The sequence below is a fragment of the Lissotriton helveticus genome, chromosome 3_1, assembly GCF_964261635.1.
Source record: "Lissotriton helveticus chromosome 3_1, aLisHel1.1, whole genome shotgun sequence".
Classification (NCBI taxonomy): domain Eukaryota; kingdom Metazoa; phylum Chordata; class Amphibia; order Caudata; family Salamandridae; genus Lissotriton; species Lissotriton helveticus.
In genome coordinates, this window is record NC_136061.1 from 139,566,185 (window position 1) to 139,593,444 (window position 27,260).

General features: G+C 48.6%; 1 protein-coding gene across 5 annotated transcripts in view; it reads right to left on the reverse strand.

Moving 5' to 3' along the window:
* Positions 1 to 27,260, reverse strand: part of AUTS2 (activator of transcription and developmental regulator AUTS2) — a 2,056,888-nt gene that overhangs the window by 128,577 nt on the left and 1,901,051 nt on the right. For 2 of the 5 annotated variants that reach the window (XM_078679411.1, XM_078679409.1), the window contains exons 1-2: positions 16,672 to 17,659; positions 6,982 to 7,030 (exon numbers count right to left, since the gene is read on the reverse strand). The gene's annotated coding sequence lies outside the window, so the exon portion shown is untranslated. Of the gene's footprint in view, positions 1 to 6,981; positions 7,031 to 16,671; positions 17,660 to 27,260 lie in introns of those variants that run through there. The other 3 variants (XM_078679408.1, XM_078679407.1, XM_078679410.1) reach the window with 2 other exon arrangements.

Sequence of the window (27,260 nt, forward strand, 5' to 3'; positions counted from 1 at the left end):
AGTAAGTGCACATACATTGCTTTCTGTTCAAAATATATTGCCTCTATGGGCTGGCAAACGTAAAATATGCAGGAATGTATCACAGCCTTAAACTCTGAGAATAACAAGACACTCTTACTATTCTACGGTAAACAACCTGTTGGATGTAAGGTCAGATTGCCAAGACAAATGATCTGGCAATGTTTGAGATGGATTATGTTCTCCCAAGATGCACCTCAATCCTTAACATCGTTAGCTTGTGAATGCTGATTAATTCTGATTTTAGAGGTATATTACTCTGATCAATATTTGATATAGTTTTTACAAATTATGTATTTAACCAGGATCAGGCAATTTTTCCTACTAGTTACGTGGAGATTATAACTCTGGTCGGCCACGGTCTATAACATAGGGCCGATTATGATGTCGGACGGACCGCAACCGGGGCCTGTCGGTTGTGGTCCATCCAACATTGTGATAAAGCAAAAACGTTTCCCGTAATAACGTTTTACAAAAACCATTACAAAATACAAAAACACTAGCAAAACCAACACAGACATACTGGCTTTGCCAATGCTTGTTTTGAAAGATGTGAGAATGCCATCGATGGTTGGCATTTCAATATGAAACCTCACAAGTCATGAGACTTGGTGGGATCCCACTCTTGTCACTACGACACGTCTTATAGGCTCTCTCTTGCAGGGGGGGTGGGGGGGGTATAAGTTCTTTACTAATTGATGTAGTGTCATCTTATCTTCATTTCCTAACCAGAGCATTCCACATGTGAGGAGTCAATTGTGCTGCAACAACTCTGCATTTTTTAGCGCTAACCTACTAGTGACACCTCAGTCCCACAAGAACTCTTATCTTTCCATATAGATGCAAAGGTAGCATAGTGGAGAGGTGTGGCTCACTGGTTAGAGGCGGCAGACCTGTAAGCAGAGAACGGCCCGGGACCAGGGTTCAATTCCCGACGCGACAGGGTCTTGGACCAGGGTCAACGGACTCAATAATTCTCGCCTCAGTGCCTACTCTAACCAGGGAACACACTCGGTAACTCTGGGCATTAAGCTTGCCTCATCTCTACAACGGCCCCCCACAGACGCCAGGGATGCCTGGTTTCACCCTGGAGATACCCAGAAAGGGACCATCTCACAGGGAAAACCAGGACGGGTTCCCCAGCGGTCTACAGCGCCAGGACACTCGGGTAGAGTAACAGTGCGCTTTACAAGTATCCAACAGCATGGGCTGCCACATCCCCTCGGCACCGTAACACAAGCAATTCCAGATCCAGTTTTTTTGCCCTTAATGGTGAGGGAAAAAAAGAGTATTTGCATAATAAGGTTCCACTTCTTTACTGACACCGGAAAGCTAGGCAGCCAGGAGAATTCTACACAGTTAAGAAGTGTTGGACCAAGCATGCCACCCATGTTATGCTATGTTATATTATGTTATGTTATGTTATGTTATGTTATGTTATGTTAAATACACTTATTAAGCTCTCGAATACCCAAGGCTGCCTTGGTGCTGGCTAATGAGTGACGTGGAGGAAAGACCACACTTTCTGTGTGTCTTAGTGAATGTCTTGGCAGTTCTATCAGTGCCGAGGGATCACAATGAGACCTCATCAATGAGACCCTATGAGTCTGAAACACACCTGTTGTTGCTTGTGCTACTGTGCAGAGGTAACACAGGCTGCTGTGGCAGCAGGGTCTCTTTTGGGCAAGGCTACGACTTCTACGGTCGCCCCTTTCCATTACAAACCAAAATCAAGACTAGAGAAGCTAAGAAACAGTGGAAGGGAATGCTATTTAGGGAAAGTTCCAATGGTTATCTTTTATCTCCAGCATTAAGATACGTCCTTATTTTTTGTTGGATTTCACGAACAAAACACGTGCCCCAAATATCCCTTAATTCATAAAGCCAAGTGCTCTGGTCCACACCTCCCTTTTCATGAAGCATGGTATTGAGGCATTGTTTTCCCTATCTCACTAGAAAAGAAGAAAAGGGCGGGATGGCACTAATATTGCTGTGTGCATTTATCAAGATTTCAGCGTATTTATTTCCACTCCCTCGCCAATGGGCAATGCGAAAAATGCATTTTATGTGCTACCACCTTGGGAAAGCCCTGGCAACATGACCTGCACTCTTTTAGAACTAATTCAGGGCAGTCGTTGTTTGCATGTTTTTCTTTATTCAGAAAATCTGATTACCAAATGGTTTTGCTCCAGAGTGTCTGCATGCTTTGCATTTAAGAGCAGGGCAAAGATTGCCAAATCTCTGGGGGAGAAGGCGGTGAGTGGAACAGAGATTAGACGACCAAAGGGTGGATAATAACGATGAAAGTTTTTGAAACCCTACAGACAGACTCTGGCATTTTACCAATTCAGATATTTTCTGAGAATGTCGGAATTTAATTTTTAAAGGAATCCTAGAATATTTGCCTGAGTTCTCGGCGCTTGCTCCCCACACATTTCAGATATTTTCATGGGAGAGAATTTGCTTTTAGTGTTGTTTTTCAGTTTCAACAGTAACTCCCTGCTCAGCACCCCCCTCCCACCCAGCCTCCTCCCCCTCCAAGTCTCTCTTAATCCCTCGCCCATAGAAACCAAGCAGCCCGTCCAGCTTTCAGCACCTGGATTTGCATTCAGCCCCTGCCTTGTCATTGGCGAATTAGCATATGCCACTAAGGAGCCGGGAAGAAAGGGTCCATTTTGATGGAAATGGGGGGCAAAGGCATAATCTCTTGCCAACCAAAGGGGGCTGTGTGTGCGTGTGGATTCCCAAGGCAATCCTAGAAAAGCCTATGTTGATTTTTGGGGCCGCACAAAGAGGCCTTAATCCTTTGAGGGAAGTGGGGGCGGTGCCTCGGCCCAGAGAAGGGTGAACTCAGTAAAAAGGTTTCCTGTCAAGCAGGCTCATTCTTCACTAAAGAGGTGCCACAAATCAGCCCCGGTGAGTAAACACAAACAAGAATGCGGTAAATGTGCTCGATTCAGGGAGGGGAAGAGGAACAGGACACTCTTCATCCATCACTTGTCCTGGCTTAGACTGCAGTGGAGCCCCTGCCCTGGCTGCAAGGGCGCAGCTGAGGAATGTGGCCTCTCCGGGCTTCCGTACATTCATTCACTCCAGGATCAAGTGGAAAAGACACACTCTCCTGGCAACCTGCAGGGGGCGGTGCGGTGTGTGGGTTGTCATGGTGAAGGCACAGCTTCTACAGTGGATGGTATTCACTCTTTTCTATTTGCAACGCAAGAAGTAATTTATTTCTTAGTTAAAGACTACACCAACCAAAAAAAAATTCTACAGTCCATAAGAGACTAAAGCTTCTTTCAATACTGCAGGTCTTTGGTGCCTGTAGATAAAGTATTTTTTATTTTATGATCATAATTAATATAAAACAAAAAAAAATAATCAATATAAATTACATTTCAGTGCATTTCTTAATATTCGCAAAACTGTCTTCAATTCCGACAGGTTTTGTTTAAGCACTAGAGTCAAAGAAATACATAGAGTTTAGTCACAAGTGAAGGAGCGAGGCAGCGCACAAAAAAACGGAGTAAAACGTGCTCTGGATTAACACTGTACACCTGAACTAAGGCTATGAACTCACAGCTGTAGGTTGAGGTAAGACTGGGAGACCACACGCCCCTAATAAGCAGCCGCCACCTAGGCTAAACTCATCATGAGAATTTCAAACACTCTTATACGCAAATAGGCCTTTGATGATAATAAACGCTGGGCTGTGTTTTAATATCGCAACCTAACAGTACAATGGTGACTTTAAAATGTATTATTCCCACAAATCACCATCAAGAATACACAACAGGCACAGAATAGAGAATACGTGAAGACCGCATTTTCTTTGTTTGAAATATATTCTTTTTATAGCACGTGAAACACACTTCTGTCATTTCTTAGCACCATAAAGTCTAGGTGTCACTAACGTCCAATTTATTGGTACTCAGTTTACCAGTGTGACAAAGATGAAAGGCCTTGTTGACTTTGAACCGTTACTTACACCACCCAAAATACCTCAGTAATGCATGAGCTGTTCTACTGGCGATCAGCCTTTCTTAACAATATAATTGGCAATGTATGCCATTTGCAGTGCTTTCACAATGTGTCTACTGTTTTGCGCCCTGTAGCAAAATATTTATATGATCTGGACTAGAGAAAAATCTATTTGCTCCATGTCATATCAAAAACATGCTGCTAGATAGATGTGCACCGCTCTGCCCCATGAAAATTGGAAAAAAAGAATTAGAGGGCCTGCTGCCTTCAGAAAAATGCAATGATGAATCTGAAAGACGATCGCTCAAAAGTGTAATTCATGGCAACTAAACATTAATGGAAACACATCTGTTTGATGCTGGACATGGGTGCTGCCCAGATATTGTACCACAACATCGTGGACTAAACGCCGTCTGGCCCACTGGAGTTAAGAATGGAAAATCTACACCCAGTGGGATGTTAGTTTTCTAAGCGATTTTTAGGACACTATATTAACTTCAGACAATATTTTTGTCAACAATATTTGACGTGCAAATGTAGACCATGGTGTTGTAATGATCAAAGTTAAAATCATGCAGTGACCTCCTATGACAACAGGAGGTGCACCGAGCAGGCGCTGCAAGTATTATTTTCCTAAAAAAAGACAAAGACTATTGGTAAGGAAAGTTTGAACACTGCATTCACTTCTCTCTACGTTTAGCAAAGAGTTTTTGCACACCTGCTGCAAGGCAGTCAACTGCAGCCACCAGCTGCCCTTGCTGCAGGGCATGCCTCCCACCCGTAACTTGAATGGGGCTGTTTTAACCTGCATCATATCAGCTCCATTTAGGGCCAAAATCCACGCATTACTACATAATTCTTCCACTCCTAACATTACTCATCATTCTCCCAACCTAAAATGGACGCAGTTTGTATGTGTGTGCATGTGTTTATTACCATTTAACAGCCCAAACCTAACTAGGGAGCAGGGGTTCACCCTACATGGTGGAGTAAAAGATGTGTCACTCCCTCCCACCGACCTCATCTTGCCCCAATCCAGACTCACTGCAATTTCTTCGTAAACCTTCACACCGTGCCAATGAAGCCAGGGTCAGGACTGCACTGTGGACCATCGCCATCCAGGGGAACATTTTTAAGATTTCCTGTGCATACTTATACAGTATGAGGCATACTTGTATGACCTGATGCAGGTTGTAAGGTCTGACAGTGAGGTGTGCCGAAACCATATCTGTGGTGAATAGCGCTAAATAAATCAGAGACTTGTATATCCCATTCCATCTAGAGAGATATATCAGGTACCCTTAAACACCGAAATCAAGCACCCACCAACTGTCAATGAATAAAGTAGAACCACACAATGGAGCATCTGTGGTGTATCATGATACGAGTAACACAGCACCCCATCCGAAACAATCAAGCATGTATGAGCGGATCATGATACTAGTAACACTGCGTCATAAGCTGAGCCAGACTCAGGTCTGTGGTGGTAAGAACGCAACCATGCGCAGGGCCCTCAGATTTCCAGACGTGCTGCAAAGCCATGCCAATATCAGAATGTGCACTATAAAACTAGCAGTAACATATCCTGACATTTCCCGACCCTCCTGGGTGTTGCAGTCTGGAGTATGAACCATTGCCATGAAGGAGCTCGTCTATGACGTGTTCTAGAGCGACACCCGGGCCCTTTGGGGTGCCTAGTGCTTGCAATGCCAAGTGCCTGTGTCGGTTCAGAAATAAAGCAGAACAAAAAAAGCACAACTCAAGGTCGTCTGAAGGAGCCAGCACATGAGAGGGTAGAAAGACATGCCATCTCTTGACAATCTGACTACTCGCACACACCAAGAGACCCGCTGAGAGTAGAGGTGCTATAAAAATACAGTCAATCATGCAGTCACGTCTGGTCACTCCTATTTAGCAATAAAACCTCCCAACCACGCCCTTGGCTTCGATCGAGCTGGGAGACATGTTTACAATAACATTTAACACATTGCACCCAAAAACAGTCCCACATTTATATTTCACAAGGCGTACCGAGCCAGTCTGTAAAATACATGAGAAACCGACAGAATCGGAGAGGCAAAGAGTACTCTATATACATGATCGATCTATCTATCTATCTATCTATCTATCTATCTATCTATCTATCTATCTATCTATCTATCTATCTATCTATCTATCTATCTATCTATCTATCTATCTATCTATCTATCTATCTATCTATCTATCTATCCACTTGTCTATTTATTTATCCATCTGCCTGTCTATCTTTCTGTCTGTCTTTATATCTTTATATCTGTGCCTCTCTACCTATCTATAGTTAGACGTCGATTAGGAGAAATGCATGAAAAACACTGTACTGAAAAATAATATTCCGTATACACATAAACTAGAATAAAATATGTACTGGCTCAATTCGGTTATCTATTGAAATCATAAGCATGCCCGTATTTACTAAGCTATGCTATAATGGCAAACGCACCAGCATTGCGAGAAACAGGCCAGCGTTTGCACATGATGGAATATAGACACAGAAATAGTATTATTTTCTAGTTATGGTTCCCTAGTAATATTCCACAGTCTGCCTGATGCTCCTAGCAAACGCCACGTCCAGAGCCTCTGTTCGACCGGTGAATGCTGTTACAGATTTACAGAAAATCAATGGCAGTCATGTAAAGACAAGCGCGCCCCCGGAGTCCGAAGGGCCGCGCAATAAAACACCGCTCCTGAGGAAACAACCGCGTCTGGGTCCACTCCAGTCACTTCCGTTTTTACGCGCGTTCTCGTTAAAGCCGCTCTACCTTGTCTTGTTTACAGTGAGAGACAATATATACGTAAAATCAAATGCAGACCGATGGAAAAGATAACACCGCTGACAAACTGCCACAGAACGACAGCCGGAGTTAAGTTAAACGCAGTGCCATCTTTCCGCGCCTCGGAAGAGGCGAATGAGAAACAACCCCGCTGTGATAACGCTTGTGGTCTTACCTTTATTTGTGGTGCTGTTAAACAGTCTCTCCGAGCCGCCACCAGAGGCCTAATAAAAGAAAGAAAACAACATGATATATTAATGCTGAAAGGACTGCCGTCCACATAAACAGAACAGAAAGAGTGCTTTATCGAGCGAGCTCACTGCAGTTGCACAAAGTCGTCAGTAGAGGGAGATCTCTGACTGCAACATATACAACATAAGGCATTTCGTCACTTTCCTGCACACAAACCCACGACATTCCACACACCTCTCATCGGCGCTCCTTCTTAACAGGGAAGCAGTGTGTGATTTTCTTTCTACTGAGGTGAACGTGGTGTGCTCAGAGAGCCCACTATCTCACAAAGCAACTTCAGTCACTGTACCTCATAAAAGTCCAGATTAGCAACACGTGATTAAAAAAAAAGCTATTTCATCTTGAACTGGCCAACCATTCAAACGTATGGTCACACAAACAAATTACATCGTGCATATGCAACACAACTGCTTGCAATGCAACCCAATAGTGGTTTGGTTATTGTTTCCCAGCTCAATTGTGTCATTTTATCGCCCTGGGAGGATTAAAGTCTGACAGGACCCGACTGGTTTTGAACTTGTGACATGCATAGATTCCTTTCTACGGAGACATCACACCAGGCATGAATGGTGACCCCCTCTTAAATACCTCCATCCCCTAGGGCAGGGTATAGAGCGCGCATGGGGACTGACGGTCCAATAGAAACACTTTTCTAAAATGCATTATGGACACAGCTCCAGCAGAAGTAAATCTCATGAGAAAACATAACCAAGTCATTCACCCTAAAGCCCAGTGATGACGCCTGTCAGGGGCCCTGGTGCTAGGAAGGAAATGGGCTCCCTGGCCCCTGTTTGAAAGGTGAAATATAGAAATAACCAGGCATCCGTGGGCTCCTTGAGACCCTGGACCCCGGTGCCACTGCACCTGCTGCACAAATGAAAGCTATGCCTCTGCTTCAGCGTGGCCTAGCTGTATGTTGACTCTTAGAATGCTGGTACTCTGCCTTAAGGCCACTCACTGACCCGTGCCCTGCACCCTACATGGGGGGTGGAGGGAACACCCCCTCTCTAACCTAGTCTTTATACTCAAATCATAAGGGTTGAGATTTGCAACAAACTAGGGTGGGGCTAAAGAAAAACACAAATGTGTGCGCTTACTGCTTGCTACTAAGTGCGTCTCAGAAAAGGTAGTTGCATAGGGGAGTAATAGTTAAATGCACCCTGGCCATGGCATGGGGCAAGCAGTATAGACATGATGCAAATGTACATGAAATGTATGTGAATAACACAGCATTACTAAGAGATTTCAGCCATCGGGGCCTGGCCGCCGTATATGGGTTTATTTAGGGGTTTGGGGCAGAGATTAGTTTTGAGTGAATAGGCAGGAAAGAGGGGACTAGCAGCGATTAGAGTCCGGTGACGTAAAGGGGGGAGGAGGGGTGCTCTTGAGTTCTTCTGTCACAGGAATGAGTTTCCTTTTCAATGAGGGCCATTTCTGGAGAGTTCCCCAAATATTGCCCCTCTCCCCGCGCGAGATAAATAAAGTGCAGTTTCGTGTCCCTCACGACATCTCATCACCTCAAGCAGTGTCTCCCGTGACCCCATATAGGGTTGTGGCAAGATTGCAACACAATGCGGCAACCTCTAGTGTGGACTGTGGACCTATATATCTCCCATGTGCGCCTCATCCATTCCCACGAGCACGTGTCCCTGCAGGTCAATCCGCCGAAGTGCCACCCCAACCCGTGACATCACTGGCTTTAACCCTTGCCCAACCTTGACCCCCCCGCAAGGCGTCCATTGCTTCTGAGGGGCCAACAGAAGGACAGGGAGGAGGGGCGTCCGCAGACAGGAAGCAGCTCTCTGAAGGACCTGTTTACTTCCGGTTCCTGCCAGCGCTGCCTTTTTGACCCCTGTGAATTGAGGTAGCAAGGGCAGTAGTATAAGTACCACAGGGCAAGCCGTGGCAGCAGCTGCCCCAAGACATGTATGTGACTACCAGGAGAAGTGTGGCTCAATGGTTAGAGCGGCAGACCCTGATGCAGAGGTCTGGCCCGGGACCAGGGTTCGATTCCCGCCTCGGCGGGTCTTGGGCTCAATTTCCCCGGACCTGATAATTCTCGCCTCGGTGCCTAGTCTAATCATGGGTCCCACTCTGTGACTCTGGGCAATAGCTTGCTTAATCTCCACAACGGCCCCAGCAGCGCTGTGGATGCCTGACTTCACCTTGGGGGTGCCCAGGAGTGGACATTTCACAGGAAAGCCAGGATGGGTTCCGCAGCGGTATGAATACAGCGCTACGAGGCCTCCGGGTAGAAGTGCGCTATATAAAATACAAACATTTACATTTACTACCAATGCCCCCAGACCACCCATCTTAGACGGTGTCCCTCACACACGTGTGTGTGTTAGAATTCACAGGACTCACGGCTAGGCAGGTAAGTCTCTTCGGCAGGGTGCTTGGGAGCGCTTCGGGCTGATCCCTCCCCTCCAAAAAAAACACCCCATCCCCGTCTGTTTGATGCCAAACTGGCATCAAGCATGGAAACGGGGGCTCGCTTCTCCTTTGCATAAAGCGTTCCACAGAACAAAACAAGTGTGCCACACAGGGACAGTATTTCAAGTGAGTGTCTATGTCTTGTCATTACAAGCAGACTACAATTACCAAAATGTGCCACTTGAGTGTGTATGTGTATTCATTTTTTTTAATACTTCTGAAGAAGCGCAGACATCACAGTAGGCCTTGAACTGCTTTTAAAACAAGGAATGCGAGTTTGCATTAAATAAATAAGAACACAAAGATATGTATGTGGAAAGCGCGATGGGGGACTGGGTGGCTGGGTAGACAGTGCAAATGTTCAGGGCCGCCGAAATTGTGCGGCAGGAGAGGACCAAATTGTGTGGCACCGTTGAATAAATTACGCAGCAAGAAAATGCAAATGGCGCTCGGTAATGCAGCACATTTTGAGACAGTATTTCGGGATTGTGTCATTTTCACCCATGCTGCCACAGTCTTAGCAAAAGTTTCTCCTACTTAGGGCAACTTTAACACTGAAATAAAGCAATAAACAACTGAACCTGGGCCACCCCCTGAGCAGCTACACCCACTGCATTTTTAGTAGATGTGATCTTTTTGAGCTAGAAGACATTTTTTTAATTAAAATCTTCAAATTATGCTGTACCTGGGGTTTATGTATCAACTATGGAACATCCATAATTATTGGGGTGGGGAGAAGCGCCACAGAATCGCAAAACTTCCAGTGGCCCTGACATCGTTCCATGGATAGACAGATCGAAGACAGGCCGATAAATAGGCTATCTTCCCAGAGTTATCAGTGGATGACTCTGTACACATGTCACAGCAATTCTCAACATATAACCGTTCTGCTGATATTGTTAAATATTGATAAATGTTGTGTGTGCGCGTGCATGCACGTTTAACAATCGCTGAGGGGACCGGGTGAAATAGCTAAAAACGCTGATGTGTTCCCTTTGACCTGCTGCGTAACCTAGCGTGGAATTAAAGTAGTGAAAACACGTGTCATTGGCTGCTCCGCGGTGTATGGGTGTGTGACGTGCCTTGTGCACGTGCGTGCACGTTTAACACATACTGTGGGGACCGGACCTGCTCGAATAACTAAAAGCGCTGATATATTCACTTCGACCGGCTATATGACCTAAAGCCGGTATCTAGGCCCGCCTGGAGTTAGAATAGTAAACACATGCTCCGTGATGGTCAAAGGCCGGCCCTCCTGTATACAAGTATCTACACGTATGACGTGTTGTGTATGTGTTTTGATGGATTGTAGTCTTCATGGTTCAGTACAACGGCTGTGCATCCCACCCGGCCCTCGACTCCTCGCTCCATCATTAATATTGCACAGAGGGCACGGGGTGCTGGGGGCCCTGCTGAGGGCTCTGGGGTCTAATTAAGAGGGACGCCTGTAGCAGCGACCCTCGGGCAGCACGTGCATTGTCAGGGGAAATCTAGCGCGCACATGCCAGGCCTGGCAGCCGTCGAGGCCAGAAGCGCTAATCAGAAATCGATAGACTGCTAAACCGCTCCACGGGCAGGGGGGGGTGGGGGTGGGGGGGGCGCGCCCGCGGCTCCGTCTGTCGGTGGGGGGCTGGCCGGCCTTTTTATTGAGGATACTAAACACCCACGGACTGTGGGTGCAGGGCTCGGCCGTCGTCCGATACCAGCCCCCTGTTAATTAACCTGCTGATGCATAGGGCATTTAATTGTAACAGTGGTACCACGGAGGCAGAAAGAACAAAAGGTTCCTCCAATTACACATTGGTGTTATAGAAAAGCAGTTCCTATGCTGAGCTCCCCCGAAAAACGTGTACCTGTTCATATTTCAAGGGAGACAAAGAGAGCGTAACGACGTCTGTGCTTTTTTTTTTTCACAAACATTTTGATGTTTTCAAAACTGTATAATAGGCGTGGAAGCGTTTTTGGAAGAAAAGGCATGTTGTAATTTGTCAGTTGTGATTTTACTGGTGTATTCCCGGTAATGGTGCGTGTTATATATGCTGCATATTCCGTGTTCCTGCGTTATAATATACGTAATATATTTTATATGTTATAAGTCCTGTTACATTGTGTATATTGCAGCTATGTCCGATATTAGGTTTATGCAGTGTTTTGTTTTATATTTTGATTTATGCACTCCTGTATTTCTATGGAGGACACATTTTAAGTTGTGATACATTTTATGTAGTCTTGGCGGCTGCTTTGAATTTTGTTATAGTATACAGAGTGCTACCTGCTGTTATATGTTACGCTTTATGTCTCTTGATATCAGTCATTTTATTTTAGATTATTCTGTTCCTGTATACACAACTTCTGCTGTTTATTGTGTCATTTGCTCAGATTAGCAGAGGGCCGTCTGTAGTTATGTTTCTTATTCCCGGGAAAGGGGTACCCCATAAGTAGGCCTCAACTACGACCACCCAACTTCTGAGTAAGTGATGTTACTAAGAACTGTGCTTTGAAATGAGAAATCTGTGATTTGTTATGATATGTCATACACTGTTATTTATGATGGGTTATGTTATTTTATGTTACTTTGAGCGGTTCTTGTATTGCACAATGCTTGACTTGTAAACAATATTTTGCGCTTTGGCTGCCTCAGATTAGATGGGTGACAGCTACTGTTTTTAAGCTCTCGGCCTAGCCCCCCTCTCCTTATCCCCCAACCGGGGAGGGTGTGGGTGGTTTTATTCCCCCCCCCCGCCCCCCCCCCAAGTGTGTAAGTGAAGTGATTGTGAAGGGAATTCTGAAGTCAGGTGTCAGAGAGTTGTCTGCTGGTCATATGTGATGTTCCATGTCAGGTGGCAGTGTAAGGTATGTTAAATATTACGCTTATGGCACAGGACAAATCAACGCTGGACGCGTTGCATTGGGCAGTCGTGTGGTGTGTTGTGTGACGCATGTTCCTCACAGGTGCACCCCAGTACCCAGTCACTTCGGGGCCTTCGACACCTCCTGCGAGACCATAGCGCCACTGCATGAAGTGTGCACTCATTAGACACGAGGCATGCTTCAGTGTATGCTAATATAAATATATACATATATGTACATATATATATATATTATATATATATATATATATATATATACACACACACACACAATCAAAACATTACCAGTGTGAATGCTTTAATTAGAAAAGAAAGATGTTACTTCATCTATCCCTGAAGTGTTTTATCTCTGAATAGATATTATCCTAAAATTAACATGTTTTTCTCTATGTACATCACGTTGACCTTTGAGAGGAAGGGTGCCAGTTTCATGCATTGCAGAGGACACAGTTTACACATCGTAGTGAAAATCGACATACAGTTGCCGAGGTTCTTATCCGAGGCCTTCTTTTCTTAATTTAAAGTGACTTATCACATGGCATCATACTGGACACATTGATCGCCGCCAAAGCCCTTTGGTAGAAATCCAACTACTTGGCATCAATCAATTAAAGGCTTCAGTTCTACGGCTACTTTATCACTCTTAAAGCGCTGAGAGGCGGCGTGTTTCCAAAGTGAGCTATATATAAATCCGGCTAGAGCAAATTAGAAAAAAATGACAAGAACTCTCCCAAAAAAGCCCTGCTTGTATTAATCCTGACAGTCACATAACGACCCTTCTCGGAGCATTGTACAGGCTTTTGAGAAAATTGTTTATGAGACACACACAGTATTCTAAAAAGCAGTCTTTAAAATGTCACTGAAACAAAGAAACAAGACGAGTTACAAAAATGTCGCTAAATAAAACCAAATAAAATAAATGCCTTTACGGAATTAGAAAGAAAAATGGAGATAAAATTACCCACAAAAGGAAATGTGTCAAGGGGTGGACGATGCCCGGAATTTTTGACAAAGAAGTTCCTTCGCTATTACATTTCTTTTGTGCGCTGTGCGTTTTCCTTGTGTTTTCAGCCTGGTGACTATTTCGGTCTTCAGAAATTAAAGCAGGTGATAACCAGCTGAGCTGCTCTGTGCATTGATTTATATATTTTTTAATTAAAAACGGAGTTGTTAACGAGCACTTTCACAAACCGAAATTGCACCTGGCAGGCTGGGCGCAGCGCGAGACAAGCGTTCGGCCGCCTCAGCCGGGGACATTTCATCTCCCAGTTGATTTTTGAGAGGAGATGCGCAAAACATGCGGATAACAATCGCCGCAATCTTTTATTCGCGGAACTAAACTGTATTAGTTGCGTTTTAAAATGCCGAGGGACCAACTGCGCGCTCAGGCAACATATAGAAAAGGGGCTCTGGCAAAATTCACAATTATTTTTTATCTATGGTTTTATCTGTATTGATATATACACAATCTATCTATCTATCTATCTATCTATCTATCTATCTATCTATCTATCTATCTATCTATCTATCTATCTATCTATTATCTATCCACACACACATGTATAAAAAGACATGCACAAAGCAGCATGTAGTTGGTGTCACTCTGAATCACCCTATGTAAACATGTCACCCGCAACTGACCTCTTGGTCTCTCGGATTTTACGTGATTTTACTTGGACGCCAGGCCCTTCACATGGCCAGCGAGGGGGCAGGAAAGGCGCTGGTGGGGCACAGAGATGTCGGGGACTGTCTGCGGTGCTACTTAAACACTGCAAGCGATTCCTTAAATGTTAGATTCACTGACGCGCACAAGGTGCATGGTCGTCCCATTTTCAATGCGCCAGGTACATCTGCTGGGACTGAGCGCAGATGAGCCCGGGCAGCGGCGGGCCCTGCTGTCAGTCAGCAACAAACGGCCCCAAGACCCCGGGCTTGGATGAGGGCCCATCCATCTCGCTTAGTGGGGGAGGGGTGCCGGGAAGCTCCCTTGACAGCAGCAGCCCTGGCTCGATGTGAAGAATACGGATGACCCGGTCACTAATGTGTCTCTTTCATCTGAGCCGACCCCCGGGCAGGGACAGCAGGCAGGGCAGGGGGCGAGGGAGGCGGATGTCCGGGCCAGCCGTCGTTTAACCTCCACACAGGAGGAGGCTGCAGGCCACGGCGGAGGCTCGGCCGCTCGACTTCTCTCCAGCAGCTTCTCTGCGCCAGGCTACACTCGCACGCGTCCCGGGAGTGTGTCAAGAGTGGCACGTCCTTAAGTGGCCCTGGGTTCTGTGGCACAGAGTGTCCCGGGGTGACACACACACTCTTAAACAAGTGTTTACCACTGCCCTGGTATGAGCCACATCCATCACCTCCCTGGAGCGCACTGCTCAGGCGTGCCGCACTCCCCCTAAAACAGTGTATCTGGGTCGCCACTGTAATACCCTGCCACTGTATGCGTATAAGGGTTCCACACTCACCAAAGTTATGGCACGGCCTGCCTAGGGGCATGATTCTCATCAAAGCCCTGGCATGGCCTTTCCCGGGATGTCAAACTCATCCGTGTCTTGGCACGTGTCTCTGTGGTACTACTCTTTTCACAAGCTCTGCTACCACGTGTCAGGGGTGCCACACTCTGCTGTGGCTTGGCACATTGTGACCTGCAATGCCAGATTTTTCAGTACCTTTTGAGGATGGCCTTTCTCGCCGCCTTTTCACAGTCTCTGGGACCCTGTGTCTTGCACTGTCGCGCTCCACACTCTCGAAGTGCAGAGGGCGTGCAGTTGGCACTTTATCCAGTGACATGGCACGTCTTGTCGTGCAGTTTGGCACTCGGTCCGTTTAAACGCAGGTGACTTGCGGGTGGCACACTGTCCAATGGCATCGTGAGGTTTGTCTGGAAGTGCTGCACTCAGCAATGCCCTGATGCAGATAGCATGCAAGTGCCCGGCGCTATCTACGGTGTGCACAAGACTGGGCGGCTCTACACTCGTAAGTGCCATGCTACCTGCGAGTCTTGCAGCCCCACACTCTACACTCTGCCGCAGAATGTCTGGTGGTGCGTAATTTACAGTGCCACTGACTGTGTTTAGGGCGTGGAGTGGTAGCATTTGGGTGTTACACTCGAACATGCCCTGGCATAGTGTGTATGTCTGCGGACGCCGCATCTTTCCGTGCCATAGTGTCTGACAGCACCACCCACTTCAGTGCTAGGCGTGACTTGCGCTGCCACACACTTCTGCCCCTTGGCACAGAAGTGCCACATTCGCCTGCGTCCATCCACAGTGTTTATGGAGGAGAATTCCCCCTCAATGCTGTTTAACTTGGGTCTTTGCTCTACAGAATCACCAGTCTACCCCCTCTAAGCTCTAGAAAGCACTGGTACAGATAAAGCGGCCTTGGTACCCCTTCCTTAATCTCGCCCCCCCCCCCCCATCCCACCCCGGCCCCCACCCAGTGTAGACTGGCTGATACCCGCCTCCCTTACCCACAGGGGTGTCTGCCCTGGCCTCAGGCCCCAGCTCAATCCACGCCTCCTCTCCCCATTAGCCTCCCCCTTTCGTCCCCGAGGGCCGCTCCCTCCCTCCCCACACGTCCCAGCCGCTCGTCTCTCATTCTCCGTGCCTCCGGCACATCTCTCTCTGGGGGGCGGCTGGCCCTCCGCCGCCCTCCCTCTCTGCCTTTCATCCATTATCCGTGTCATGCCCCATGCGGAGACACCCTCCCGCCCCCCAGGATCAGAGCAGCCCCGTCTCTTGGTGTCGAGAAGTCCCTACACAATGATGACAGATGGACTGAGAGGGCAGGACGGGCATTTGTAACTTGTGCGTAAAAGCCCCTCGACAGAACGTAAAGCACGTCAAAGAAAGCCAGTCTGCTCCCGCCGTGCACCGCTGCACAGAACCTCCTTTCACGACCAGGGCACACAGGGCTGGGACTTTCAAGTGGTCCATCTGAGTTTTATAATTAAACATTTAAAGCCAATCAAAAACAACAACAAAATATTCAGAGACCACTTGTTTTTTAAAGCGCAGAGCTGCCCTCTGTGGCGTTGGCGCTAAAGAAATAAAAAACACACTATTAACAGAAGCAACACTCCCTCGCCCCGTCCCGTTCCGGGACCCGCAGGCGCTCTCTCATGACTCGGAGCCTGGCGGTTCCTCTGCTCCCAGAAAGTCTCGGATTTCGTATCCAAAGCAGACAATGGTAACCGGGCAAACAGCGAACAAAAGGAACCCGGCTGCCCTAAAGTGCACAGAGAGGCGATGTGATGAAAGAAGAACCCCCAGGTGCGTTACGCCTACAGAGCCAATTCGCCTCACCTGGTGGGGGTTCGTGAGGTTTACGCAGTTCCTTCTGGTTCCCAATCCAAAAGTTCCGAGAAAGCTTTTGTTCCCTTTGCTTTAGAGCCCAGTCGAAAATAATCCATGGAAGAGGGGGTCTTCCTTCCAGTCGGTGACCAGATAATGCCCAACCATCCTTGCGTTCGCGGGGAGGGGAGAGAGCCCACTCCCTGGGAGGGGGGAGTCCGCGGACGGGAAATGGCGAGGGTCCGGCAGACAGGGGAAAGGGGATGGTCCGAGGGTGGGTGGGTTCCACGGGCAGGAAAGGTCCACAGGGGAGCAGGGAGAGTGCCACGGCTTGGATGAGAGAGGTTCCACGGGGCGCAAGGGGGAAATGCGCGGCCAGGGGGGTTTGGGTGGGGGGGGGGGGGTCAGAGCGCTCCCAGCGCGTGGAACAAGAGGGTCCGCAACAATTCCTTTAGTTTGAAAGGTGCGAGGGTCGGGGTCAGTCAATTCTCCACGGAAGGGCTTCTTTCCACGGGTCCTTGTGGGGCAAGTGGTTCCAGTGACTCCAAAGGGATGCGCCAGAAATGGAGACGGCAGGCGGTCCACGCGCGGAGAAGAGTGCCCAGGGCAGGCTGTGAGTGTGGGTGAAGGGGTTCAACCAGAGGCGACGGGAGCACGCTGCCCTTAGCCCGCTACACCCCGGCTCGGCACTCTGCCTCCGCCGGGAGAAGGGCGCTCAGCGGCCGGACAAAGGGCGCCATGTGCGGCGTGCGCGCTCGCTGGGTGCCAGGCTCTGCCGCCGCTCCTTTGCCGCCGGTGCTCCGCAGCCTGCTCTCCGTGCCCGGTTCAGGTGAATTCCATGGGAGACCCCCACACTCCTCCAGAGCTCCTCGAACGGCGTCCCGGGGGCTCCTGCCCGCGATGGCTGCCCGCCCTCGGCGCACACAGGGCTCCCTTTCTCCTCACTGCTCCGGCTCCCCGTCTCCAGGCTGCACACAAGTGCACTGTTCATTCACAGACTGCATTCCGAGGCGAGGGCACTTCCCACAGCCGGCTGCGCTGCGCCTCCTCTCCGCCACCCCCTCCTCCCCCTCCCTCCTCTACCTGACTTCACTGCTGCATTCAGAGCTCAGCCTTTCATCGGCTGTCGTCCCTGCCACCTCGCGCTGACTGCTGTCACAAGCGGTGACAATCATCTACCGACTGCTGTGTGTCGTCGTCTCACTTGCTTCTGTCAACCTCTCAACGAGGGCTACTGCACACTCTCTTTTAGTGCGGCAGCTCCCTTCCTATCCATTGCCTCACTCTCTCTGAGTGCTGTCACCCTCTTACTGACTGCTGTCACCCTCTCCATGACAGCCGTCACCCTCTCACTGGCAACAGCCAATCTCTGTTTTAGTGCTGTCCGAGTGTTGTCATCCCACTTGCTGTTGCGGTGTCCTCTCAGTGACAGCGCCTCGAAGAAGGACTTTGCTGGTATTGTTTGCGCAAACTAAACACTTCAGGTTGCTTACAGTCTTTGGCCACCAAAATTCGCCAAAAGACTGCTGGCACCTTTCCACTGTTTACATCATCGGTGACTGCAGTCATTCTCTACTGCCACTCTTTTTGAGTGCTGTCACACTCTGCTGATTGCCGTCACCGCCTCTCTGGCATATGCCACCCTTATATTTTCTGTTACCTCCAAGGGACTGACAGAGTTGCCCCCTAACTGGCTCCTGTATCGTCCTGAATGCTGTCTTCCTGTCACTGCACACTGCCTCCCTCTCACTGTTTTCTCATAATGTCTCTTTGACTGCTGGTACCCAATTTCTGACTGGTCATTCACAATGGCTGTTGCCAGCCTCTCACTGAGAAACGCGACACTCCATCAATGGATTTATCAGTGCAAGAAAAAAACAACGAGTTTTGGCCTCCATGAAGGCTTTGTTTAGTCTTCCTTAAGGAATCGAATGCACTCACAAATCCAGCGATGGGAAAATATATATCACAGTTTCCGTAATATATATATATATATATATTACCTACTGGCTCTCATGTAACGTAACTGGTGCTAAGTAAAGAGCTCTTATACCCGATTCGGGTCAAGTCCGCGCTATATAAAACTCTGCAAAAAAAAGAATAAACAACTGGCGGTCGCCAGTAGGTAGTTATAGTTGGGACCTAGTTTCCATAGGAAGAGCGTTTTTTTGTTTTGCCAATAACGTTGGCGCCACTTTACAAATCTTCTCGAAATTTTAAAAACTTTTCCTTTACTTGGTTCAGCTGGTGTGTTTTCCCCATGCATTTGGAACATGACTACAGCCCAAACCGCTGAGCGGAATTACACCAAATTTGGCACAAAGCTAGGTGTTGGTCCAGAAGTCAGCCTTTTTGTGATTTGGTGTAAATCAGTTGGGTAGTATTCCAGATATTTAAGATTACAAATATAGATATCTGGGGACGCAGATCCCTGCAGTGGATTCTCAGATCCAGAGTCCCTATGCTGAAATTTGATTGTCTGCCAACGCTTCAACCAGGGAGTGTTGGTAGCCATCTTGGGACTCGGCTTAAAGCAGACTCCCACATGATAAATGTAAAAAATAAAGAAAAAGGGGTAGGATAGGAATACCCTGACTCCAAGGAGAAGGCAGGGAGGGGAGGAGTGGTGGCCCACTGGGGGGTTAAATGCATTTTTTAAGATTACATGTTGCTGTAATTTTGCAGGTGAATCTGCAAATCTGTGGCAAAATTTAACAAAAAAAGACGCAGTGTCTCCATGCGTCTTTTTAACAAGCTCCCTGGTGGGCCAAATCCTGGGGGCATGTACAAAATAAAGCAAGGGGTGCAGGGGGCCTACCTCCTAGGGTTCATTAAAATGCAGGGGACCACCACCTCCCCGGGACTATTTATATAATTAGTGTGGAGAAAACCCATATGGCCTCTCCCACAGCTCAGAGCCAACTCCCAGGGTTTAATGTAAAAGAAATCGGTGAGGCTTGCAGAGCTCCTTATGACCTGGGGACAACTACCTTCCCAGGGCTGTTTATTTTGTAATGGGGCCCTAATGTACCCCCCAGGGAAGCACCTCCTCCCCTGGGTTAAAATTATTTTTTTACTTTAAATGGGAAGGGGGCTGTGCAGCCCCCTCCCAGGCAGTATCTCAGCTCCAGGGACCACCACCTCCCTGGGGCAGGCCCTAGAAGAAGAAAGGAGGGGGACTGCGTGGGAGCCCGCCTGGAGCCATACATGGGCCTGGGGACCGCCACCCCCCAGAGTCAGCCCTGCTATGTCCCAGGGTGCCCACATTCAGCATGCGAGAGCTTTGAAAATGCTCTCACTTCCTGAAAGCGCAGCAGAATTGCTTCCACAGAGAGTTCAGCAGCTCCCTCTCTATGAAAGCAATGGCTGCTCTTGCAGGGGGCGGGGGGCTGGCAGGGACTGCAGGGTTCCATGGGTCAGACCAGGGCACCCATTATAGAGGCCGGGGTATGGGGTAGCTGGGGCCGAAATCATCCTGGGGAAGGGGGCTACGCGGCCTACCTCCTCTATATTAAAAAATAATTTAAAAGGCTGGGCACGAGGGATGGGGTCCCCGGGACCGAAAATTGGTCCAGAGATGGGAGGAGCCCACTCCCAACCCAACCAGTAGCACACTACTGGTTGGGGGACGAAGTCCTCGTGGACGTTTAGGGTCCTTGTGGGTTAAGAAGCCCTCCTGTTACCTCCATTAAGTCCAGCACAGTGAGATTCCTGAGAGCGGGTAAGAGGCCCGCCCCCTTTCTCCTCCATGGTGCAAACGCGACTACTAGTCAAAAAACGATAGAAATTCACTGAAAACAACAACATTTACAGGGACGTTACAGTTAGGAAATAGAATTTGAAAAACCATAGAGAATCATTTAAAAAACCAAACAGGGCCGTTATAGTTAGACTTAGATTTTACTTGTATTAAACCATAGAAATTCAGCAGTTATAGTTACCTGAGTTAACTATAACTCACACCTCCACAAAGCACTGCTTTTGACCTCACATATTACATCACTCATGACATGGTCAGTGATATCGCTGATGACATTGTGAGAAGTTGGCCTGATAGGTGATGTTTCCAATTCTGGAACCACGTGTTATCAGACCAAACAATCCCTTATGGTGTCTGGTTGTAAGTCAACCTTATTAGACAAGCTATCCTAGGGGTAGCATGGACTAAGCAGCCTAAAGGCTTAACTTAAGAGGTCGTGTTAAGCGAGCTGTTTTACCACATACAATCCTGTAATATCAAATGAAAGGACACCACACAAGTATATATTATAAAAATATATGTGTTTATTACTAAAAACAATCCCCAATATTCTTTATGAATAAAGGGGCACAAGCGTTAAATCAAAAGCACTGTTTAAACATACAAGTTGCACAATTATGGATGAGGGCAGGGGGCCACTCAAACCATATACTAAACAAGTGGTATAAGAGATGCCACTCGAGCAGTGGTTAGGCCTAGGGCCTAGGGAATCGCTGGGAGCAGTCAGGACAAGCAATGCTGAAGTCGGGAATGGCCCTCGGGATTCGGGAGCAGTGCGGAAAGCGCACGCATGCACCAATGTTAACCAATGGTGCGTAAAAAGTGTAAAGTTAGAGTTTAAGGACACTTCCGCTGAACCTAGTGGAACAAAACTTAAGACACAGACCCTAGAGATGTGCACCAGTGTGGGAACACCGGCGGAGCAAAGTTACCTCACCCACAGGAAGTGGGTGCACAGGGTCGAAGTGGCGTCGGGTTTTGACACGCAGGCTCTTGGTGCTTGAAGCTGAAAGGGCTGCAGGCGGGTTGAAAGTGAAGTGTCCGGTGGAGTCCAAGGGTGGACTCAAGTCGAAGGGTACCTGAAAGCAGAGGGGACAGAGTCTGGGTCACTCAGCAGTGACCAGGGTGGAACCAGGACGGAACCAGGCAATGTCGGGCGCAATCAGGTGGTCGTCGAGGAGCTTCTCTCCGCTGTCACGTGGGCTCTGAGGCATCTGCGACGTCCAGGAGCAGGTCACGATCTGTCCCACGCAGGCTCTCGCCGTCGGCGCTGTCGGCTTCAAGTTTGGAGCAAACAACACTTGGCAAAAGCAATCCACGCGGAACCGGGAGATTGCTTCTCACTCGAACCAGGAAGATCAGAGTGGGGGCTCCTTTTCAGGGGAGCTGGTGTGGATCTGGAGCAACCAGATTCACGAGTCTTCTTCGTAGTTTCATCGGCACAGGGACCACTAGCCGGCTGGCAAGTGACCGGGCCAACGCGTTGAGCCAAATGGAGCAGAAGGGCCCCACGCAGCACTCGTCGAGTGTGGAGGGCTGAACTTCGTTTCAAGAGTGGCTCAGGGTGGGGGCTTCTCAAACCCCGGTGCACAGCTTCGAGGGTCACTCGTGGGCTGCACGGTCAGCGTCTCGTGGTCAATTCAAGATGGCGTGCCCCACGCTTCCGGTCGCCTCCACGGGTCTCAGCTCTGCAGGGACTGTGGATCGGGCTGTTGGAAGGCAGGCAAGCTTGATCTCGTCGATCTCTGTCGCTCGAGTTCCGGCGGGAACTGCAACAAAGTAGACGTCGAGGGCTGGATGGTGCCTGCTGCTGCAGGGTGGTCACTCCTTGACCACAAGGGAGATTCTTCGGGCTTCCACGTTGAGTTGGAGGTCCAAGGGTCCAGAGTTTCGTTTCTAATGTTTCTTCCAGGAAATCTAAAGTGCATTGGCACTGCTCCCACTCTTATTCGAATCTGGGGGGCGTGATTACCTGCTAGGTCCCCTCCTATGGGTGGGACCCAGGAAGGGGGTGGTTACACCCCTTTCCTTTGATCCAGGCCGCCCTGGCACGAGGGCTGGAGTGCCCCAGAACCGGTTTGGCCGGAATATGCAAGGGGCAGCCTTGTGCGCCCCAAGCAGTGTCTGGTTTCTTTCAGACCTCCCTGCTACAATCCACTATCTCCTGTCTGGAGGGTGGTAAAACCCCCCTGCGACAGGAAACCCTTTGTCCAGGCCCCATTTGGCGGAGTTTCGGTCCGCTGCAGGGGTCCAGACCCGTGTCTGTGGCAGAGGCATCCATTTTGTGGATCTAAGGCCCTTTTAGAAATTAACCGCATTTAAGTAAAGTAACATGTCTTACCCCTCTAGAGGGGTGGAATGCTATCCCCGTCGCCAGAACTGGCGAGGGGATAGTATTCCAAATCGTATGACACCTTACACGACATGTTTTGATAAAGCCAAACCAAAGTTGCTATATAACCGCGAGGATTATAAGGTACTTAAGAGTATATGGTATGGCCTTATCCTGAAACAGCTTAGGGAGTTGTTCCCGACAGCTGCAGACAGGCTCAGCTCATGCTAGAGCTCCATCTCACATTAAACCACGCACTCTGCCTCCAGGATTGCTGAGGCCTTCCATAGGAGTGGCTTATAGGTTTATATGTGTCCAGATATAGGTTTAGACATAGGTATACTATATCTAAGCAAGGGGTGATTACACCACCTTACCCCAGCTGAGTGATCAGCCAGTTGTGTCAATTTAAGAACCAGCCAGGGGTGGCAAAAGATATGCTGCAGCCCCTGGTAGGCCTTGGTGGCCCCTATGCCCTGGGCACCTATAGTGCATTATACAGGGGCTGACAAGGAGTCCAGTTCCAATTGTGGTATGTGCCTATAGCACATGTATTATTAATTTAGTGAGAGAACAGCAGGCTGGGGGTCTGATCAGCAGGCCCACAGCCTCAGTAGTCGAAAACCAGTGAAGCAAAAAGCAAAAATTTGGGGTGACCATAGGATAGCAGACCCTACTCTCCTACACAACCCTCCCCCAAACGCAGGGACATTAAACTAACCTTGACCAGATAAGTCTTCATGTTCTAAGTGGAAGTACCTGGAGAGACCATCTGCATTACCATGGTCAGTCCCTGGGCGGTGCTCCACTGTAAAGTCCATCCCCTGTAGGGAAATGGACCACCTGAGCAGTTTGGGATTTTCACCCTTCATCTGATTGAGCCACAAGAGGGGCTTATGGTCTGTCTGAACTAGGAAGTGAGTTCCAAACAAGTAGGACCTCAACTTCTTCAGGGCCCAAACCACAGCAAAGGCCTCCCTCTCAATGGCTGACCAACGTTTCTCTCTAGGGGTCAGCCTCCTGCTAATGAAAGCAATGGGCTGGTCTTGACCATCTTGATTAAGTTGTGAGAGCACAACTCCCACCCCCAACTCAGAAGCATCTGTCTGTACAATGAACTGTTTGGAGTAGTCAGGACTCTTTAGGATAGGTGCAGAGCACATGGCCTTCTTCAGGTCTTCAAATGCCTTTTGACAGCCACTGTCCACTGAACCTTTTTTGGCATCTTCTTGGATGTCAAGTCATTTAATGGTGTCACTATAGACCCATAGTTTTTCACAAACTTTCTGTAATACACAGTCAGGCCCAAGAAGGCTCTGACTTGTGTCTGGGTAACTGGAGGAGCCCAGTCCTGTATGGCCTGGATTTTGCTCTCCAGTGGCTGAACCTGACCTCCACCTACTAGGTGACCCAGGTATACAACCTTACTCTGCCCTATCTGGCACTTAGTGGCCTTGATAGTTAGGCCTGCCTTTTACAGGGCCTCCAAAACTCTCTTCAGGTGGATCAGGTGATCCTCCCAGGTGGAGCTAAAGACAGCAATATCATCTAGATATGCTGCGCAAAAGTCATCCAACCCAGTAAGGACTTGGTTCACCAACCTTTGGAAAGTGGCAGGTGCATTCTTCAAACCAAAGGGCATCACCACAAACTGATAATGTCCACTAGGGGTAGAGAATGCTGTTTTGGCTTTTGACTCTTCAGCTAGTCTGATTTGCCAGTAGCCAGCTGTCAAATCAAATGTGCTCAGAAACTTGGCAGAAGCCAATCTGTCAATGAGCTCATCTGCTCTTGGAATGGGGTGAGCATCTGTCCTAGTGACAGCATTGAGACCCCTGTAGTCCACGCAAAACCTCATTTCTCTCTTTCCATCTTGGGTATGAGGTTTTGGCACCAGGACTACTGGGCTGGCCCATGGGCTCTCTGATGGCTCAATCACTCCAAGCTCCAACATCTTTTGCACCTCAGCCTTGATGCAATCCCTGACATGGTCAGGTTGCCTGTAGATCTTATTCTTCACAGGCAGACTGTCACCAGTGTCCACTACATGGGTACACCAGTCAGTCTGGCTGGGTGTGAGTGAAAACAAATGCCTGTGGGCCTGCAAAACTTGTCTGCAGTCCATCTGTTGCTGGTCAGTGAGGCTGCCCGCCAAGGCTACTCCATCAACTGAACCATCATCAGGGTTCTGAGAAAGCAGGTCTGGGAGAGGGTCACTCTCTTCCTCCTGATCCCCATCTGTGGCCATGAGCAAGCTCATGTCCTCCCTGTCCACAAATGCTTTCAAGCGATTCACATGGATTACCCTGTGAGGGCTCCTGGGTGTTCCAAAGTCCACCAAGTAGGTGACTTCTCCCTTCTTTTCAATGATAGGATAGGGTCCACTCCATTTGTCCTGGAGTGCTGCTGGGGCCACTGGCTCCAGTACCCACACCTTCTGTCCTGGTTGGAACTCTACCAGTACAGCCTTTTGGTCATGCCAAGCTTTCTGTAATTCTTGGCTGGCCTCCAGGTTTTTGGATGCTCTTTCCATGTATTCAGCCATCCTGGAGCGGAGACCAAGTACATAGTCCACTATGTCTAGTTTGGGCTTTTTGAGAGGTAACTCCCATCCTTCCTTCACCAAACACAATGGACCTCTCACAGGGTGGCCAAACAAAAGTTCAAAAGGGCTGTAGCCAACCCCCTTCTGTGGGACCTCTCTGTAAGCAAAGAGCAGGCAAGGTAAAAGAATGTCCCATTTCCGCCTGAGCTTCTCTGGTAATCCTTTTATCATGCCTTTAAGGGTCTTGTTAAATCTCTCCACAAGCCCATTGCACTGTGGATGATAGGGGGTGGTAAACTTGTAGTTTACTCCACACTCCTTCCACATTGCTTTCAGATAGCTGGACATAAAGTTCGTGCCCCTATCTGATAGTACCTCCTTTGGAAAGCCCACTCTTGAGAAAACTGCAATGAGGGCTTTTGCCACCACAGGTGCTGTGGTGGTCCTTAGGGGAATAGCCTCTGGATACCTGGTGGCATGATCCACTACCACCAGTATAAATCTGTTCCCAGATGCTGTTTGGGGGTCCATTGGACCCACAATATCAATTCCAACTCTTTCAAAGGGAACCCCCACCACAGGTAGTGGTATAAGGGGGGCCTTTGTTGTGCCACCTGACTTACCACTGGCTTGGCAAGTGACACAGGAGCGACAAAACTCCTTGACATTTTCTGACATGTGAGGCCAGTGAAAGTGTGAAACAAGCCTGTCCCACGTCTTGTTCTGGCCTAAGTGTCCTGCAAGGGGAATATCATGGGCCAAGGTAAGAAGGAACCCCCTAAACTGCAGAGGTATGACCAACCTCCTGGTCATGCCAGGCTTGGGGTCTCTAGCCTCTGAGTAAAGGAGTCCATCATCCCAATACACAGTATGGGTCCCTTGGGCATCCCCAGCAGCCTCAGCAGCAGCCTGCTGTCTGAGGGGTTCAAGGGAAGGGCAATCTAATTGAGCCTGCCTCAGGTCTGCCCTTGAGGGCCCCCCTGTCCCCAGAAACTCAACCTGGTCAGGTTCAAGTTCCTCAGAGACAGTCTCCTCTTGGACTGCAGAATCAGTTTCCTCTGAAACTTGATCCTCAACCTGGGGCAAGGTGGAAGGCTCAGCCTTTCCTCTCTTGCTCCTTCTCTTGGGTTGTGGTTGGTCTATTGTTCCAAGATCCACCACTGGTTCAGGAAGGCACTTCTTAGCCTGAGCCCTTGTCATGGCAAGGACATGCTCTGAAATCCCTAGCATTTCTGCATGAGTCCTGTACTCCACTTCTGACCACGCTGAGCTTTCAAGATCATTGCCTAACAGACAGTCTACTGGAAGGTCTGCACTCACAACAACTTTCTTTAGGCCATTTACCCCTCCCCAGGAGAAGTTCACAACTGCTACACTATGGGAAGTAGTGCAGTTGCTTGCATTGGTCACTAGGTAACTCTCACCTAGTACAATCTGTCCAGGGTCCACAAAGTCAGGTGTCACCATTGTGACACTGGCACATGTGTCCCTGTAGGCCTGAGCCAGTTTCTCATTAATTAAGGGAGTCTGCCTATATTTGCCCAGGTTACTGGGGCTTACTGCAGTGGGCAACTCTATGTCCACATCATACAGGAGAACTGCCTGTGTAGGGGTTCTGACTAGGCCAGATCCTACTTCAATACCCAGGGTCAACCCAGCTACACCCTTGGACTGTGTTCCACCACTGCTTACTGTACTTGGGGTTGCAGTTGCTTTAGGAGCTGGAGTGGTGGGGACTGGATTTGCCTTGGTGCACTCACTGCCCCAGTGTGAAACTGATTTGCAGGTATTACACCAAGGTGTCTTTGGACCTTTGTTCTTCTTCTTCTTGTTTCCATTTTGGGAACCACCCTCCTTACTATTAGTTTGGGGGCCTGAAGACTTCTGGTCTTTTTCTTTATCTTTCTGATTACCACCCTTCTGGTCTGTTTTCTTCTGGTCACCACCTTGGTTCTGGGGTTTCT